This window comes from Mus pahari, chromosome 13 (genome assembly GCF_900095145.1).
Source record: "Mus pahari chromosome 13, PAHARI_EIJ_v1.1, whole genome shotgun sequence".
Taxonomy (NCBI): domain Eukaryota; kingdom Metazoa; phylum Chordata; class Mammalia; order Rodentia; family Muridae; genus Mus; species Mus pahari.
In genome coordinates this window covers 49,580,883-49,585,551 of record NC_034602.1, presented here as the reverse complement: position 1 = coordinate 49,585,551, position 4,669 = coordinate 49,580,883, and the positions used below count along the sequence as shown (strand labels likewise).

Below are 4,669 nucleotides of genomic sequence, written 5' to 3'. Positions count from 1 at the left end.
AAAAAAAAAAAAAAAAAAAAAAAAAAAGTGTCAACAAAAACAACACCCCCAATAACAAAAATTCACCCCATTCTGAATAATGCACATTTCTGATTATTTAATTATCCTGGATGATGAACCTTTATCTCAAAAGGAATGTCGGACAACAGATTGCCAAGGACCCTATTCTTTCAGTAACTTTATCACTACTGAATTTTATCATTACTGCATACCCAAGTCTAAATGATACAGCTGATGAGGTTCTCTATATTTGAACAGAAGCAAAACACCTCTGACATCAACAATTGTTTCTTCCCACATTCATCTTTAAGGAAAAGTTCACTTACTTTCCCTACTAACTCTTAATAGTGAAATTTTCATCAAAGCCCCTGACAGTCTAGTTTGAAGAGCAGGTATACAGCTTTACACCATAGACAGTGTTTGTAGTAAGTGTTCAGTCTTTCACTACCTAAATGCAGAGATGAAATCATGTTTAACTCTTTTTTCAGTTCTCATTTAAACATGCACATAAAACTATGCTCTTTCTGCTCCCCCACATCGAAGACAAGTAAAATAAGTCTCTTTCTAAAGAATTGCCTAATGGTGAAAAGAATTACAATATAAATTTAATTAAAAAAAAAAAAGCAACGTAATTAAAGAGGAAAGTCCTATCTTACATGTTTTAAAAGGTCAGTGTCAAAACTTGACACGAGAAAATGTGTTTCAAATTGCACCTTTAAAATTTAAATTCCTCTTTAAAGGAGTTCACTGCAGGAGAGCAATTCTGCATGGGATTTAGAGCTGGAAATGCATTTTAGAGCAAAATAGTCCACTAGTGGCATTACACAAAAACTCCTGAGAACCAGGCATCATGAAAATTTCTTTAAATATATACAATGCGTTTTAAAATATCTGTGAAGTCCCTGTGACCAAATTTTACTAGTCATTATTTGTTCTGAGTTTCCACTTACAAAGGGCAAAATGATAGTTTTTAAAAAGACCAATTCATCTATACAATTTAATTATGAATCAGGAAATTCATTAGAATAATGGAGACTCTGTAAATCTAATACACATTTGTTGATTTAATAAATGAGTTGACCTGTGTTGTTTCAAATCCTTGTCTGAAAAGTTCTGGTTCAGTAAGAGGCTGATTGGTACCTTATTCACTTCATTACATTTTATATAAACAAGTACATATGCACTTAATTTGTGCACAGTTAGAAACATACATATAGCTAGTCTCCATCAGATTAATTATCATCAGGCTTTACTATTTTTAATTAATATATCATTTATTTTGTGTTCATTAATACTTTTCAAGATTTATGCTACCCATACAAACAATATAGGAAAAGGGTCTTACACTGTTTTTTTCATTCCTATCATGTCATACAAAATATAGGGAAGCAGATGCTCAATTCATGAGTCCTAATTAACACATTTGCTTTAATAAAAATTACGGAGAAATTGAATCATTCATTTTATACCCCTTATATTTATAATTAAATTTGATGAGCTAGGAACATTTCACTAACTTTAAAGGAGATATTTAAACTGGTAAATTACATAAAGTTTACTAAGGTATTTTAGGCTCCCAGCTCAACATGCCCCTCCTCCTCCTCCTCCTCCTCCTCCTCCTCCTCCTCCTCTCTCTCTCTCTCTCTCTCTCTCTCTCTCTCTCTCTCTCTCTCTCTCTCTCAAAAATAAAATAAAACTATGAAAAAAAAGACTATCATGTCCATCAGTCCTCCTGCTTTCTATATATAAGATGGATTTGTTTTTGAAGATTGCTAGTATAATGCACTATTGTTATGTTCCGTGGTTCTCTACAGTTTCAAAAAGATTGATTTGCAAAGCTTTCAGCAGGAAGTAGCTACAAACTAGACTTTCTGATTGAGTTACATATCTCCCCAGATATGTTCACCAACAGAAGCCCAATATATCTTCATAACACTTAGAATTATGTTTCCTACTTTTCCTAATTAAAGGCCTGATTATATTTATGGCACTTAGAGGATTTAATATGTGCATGTTTATGTACCTGAAAAATTAAATTCATCAGCTCACCTACTACTCACTACATATTTTATAATAACAAGAAGAAGGGAAGTAGCCAAACATATTCTCTGAAAAGGAATTTGATGAATAATGTTGCCTCTTTATTACATGAGGGGAACGGGATGGTGAAAGAATTAAAGGATTTAAAACATGGGAAGATTACACACTCTGTTCCATACTGATTAAGGCCTTGATAGAATGAGAGCAACCACACAGACTAAATTGTAGATTTCTTTTACACTTTAATTTTATGGAAATAGTCTAAAAGCAGCATATCCTCACAAATTGTATTATTCCTCACTGTCAAGAGTGGCCTTCAAATGTATTCCACAAAGAGTAAACAAGTAAATGTCGACACATAACTAAGTTAAGAATTTATATTCTAAAGCCGGGTGTGGTGGCGCACGCCTTTAATCCCAGCACTCAGGAGGCAGAGGCAGGCAGATTTCTGAGTTCGAGGCCAGCCTGGCCTACAAAGTAAATTCCAGGACAGCTGTCTCAAAAAAACAAAACAAAAAACAAACAAACAAAAAAAGAATTTATATTCTAATTAGGGTATTTAATTAAAGCCAAGTAAGTTTCTGAGACTCCAAGTAGTGCAACCATGTTACATATAATTTTGAAATTTTACATTTCTAGGTGATAGTTTTAAGGTGTGTGAGGAAAGGAAGGTAGAATTGAGCTATATAGCATTTACTTAACATAATCAGACTCTAGATTTGATCTGCAATACAGAACAGAGAATATGTATAAAGAATAGCAAAACATTAACAATGAAATAATCATAAACTCACAGTAATTAAGAGGTGAAGATTACACTGATTAAAGACAGTCCCCAAACAACAGAGCCTTATACTCTGTCTCTACATATACTGCATAGTTCAAAATATTGAGCCATAGCAATGTCTGATTCAATCTTTTTTTTTTCCTTTTAAAATTAGGGCAATTCAGTTGTAATGTTTTACTTCTCAAACATGTCCAAAGCTCAGGACCTGAGAAGACATTTCTGCAGGTTACATATTTCCCCATCAAGAACCAGTGTCCAGATTCCATAAGAATTACCCATATAAATGCTTAGTGGATAAGTAGAGCAATCATATGAGCTCTGGATTAAACTGAAAGATCCTGTCTCAAAGAATAAAATAGAGGGCAATCAAAGAAGACTCCCATTGTAATCCTGTATACATGTACATGAAGCCTCATCCACACATTCAAACATGTACCCATAAACACATGAACAGAGAGAGAGAGACAAGGGAGAAACGGGGAGAGAGAGAGTAAAGAAGGAGAGGGAGAGAGGGGAGAGAATGAGCTTCACTTTCTTACTTGAAAAGGTATGTATCTCTTATGAGGTAACCTCATTTCATCCTACTGTCTTCATCCATTGAGCTTTGATACAGATGATGTTTCAGACATCCTTGAATAACTCCATTCTAAGTTCCAGAACTCTGGACCTTAGCTTTGTTCTCATCCTCTTCCTATAGAAATGTTATTAGTTGCAGGTACAGCTCATGTATTCTAAATCCTTTAGAACTTCTTCCAGCCTCCACCTCCTAACTCGGACCATATAACAACTCACAAAGACCCTTAGCTGACTTACCTTTGTGAGACAATATAGTCCTCAAAAGACTACAAAATATATTTTACATCTGGTTTGCTGAAAGGATGAATTGATAACCTGTACATATCAAACCTACTTTGCTCAAAACGTTCATGCTTTAAGAAGAGCATCATGTCCAAAATCTATAATGTGTATTAAGTGTCCTATCTGTCTCTGCCTACTGGAACAGTCATCCTGCACCAGAACACCCTCCAGAATCAAGGACAAGTCAAACTAATGTTCATTATTTCATATTTGTTGTTATCTAGTAGAGTACAAGGGAAAGAGCAGGCCCTAATCCATTTTTGTTAACTGTTCCTTGACAGGTAATTGATGATATTTTGCCTTCCTATATTTGTTATTAGAGGCGAGAGTCTTGTTTACTTTTCTACACTGAGGGATGCATGGATAAGTTGGTTTGTAATAAATATCTATTGGACTGAAATGAATAAAACTGTACGTATTTTTGCCCAACTCAAACCAGATGTTGTGGAATTGACATTCCAGAGAAAGCAATCCTAGCATTGAGGGTACCGCGTGTCCTTCTACATGATGGGGAGGGCTGAAGCATCTCCTTTTACTTAAATATCTCCAGATGTCTGAATCTCATTTTGATGTGAAAGTGATTAACTGTTGGAAATGCTTCCTAATAGGGCCTCATTTACACAGGGTCATTAGATTTTATGTTCTGTTTCCTTATATGGCCAGAGAACTCCTCTTTTTTTTTTTTTTTTTTTTTTTTGTCTGTTAAAATTTAGGTATATACATGAAGAGTAAAGTTCTTTAAGTATAGCAAAGAACTGATGTTGAACCTACGCTCGGTGACAACAGTGTGCACTCAGGAGAGTGAGAGCCACCCACAGCATCGATGAAGAGGAAAGAGAAGGAAGAAGAAGTGCAAGGGAGGAAGGAAGAGAGTAGAAGCATAGGAGAAGAAGGATATAAGAAAATAGGCGTTTGAAGTTCTTGTCATACAGATCTTTCACTTCCTTAATAGTCACAAATAATATAAAATACCTAGGTGTGACT

The 4,669-nt window shown here is 34.8% G+C and overlaps 1 protein-coding gene across 6 annotated transcripts in view; it reads right to left on the bottom strand.

The window, feature by feature from the left end:
- Pcdh7 (protocadherin 7) overlaps positions 1 to 4,669 on the bottom strand; it is a 407,766-nt gene that overhangs the window by 307,002 nt on the left and 96,095 nt on the right. The window lies entirely within an intron of this gene.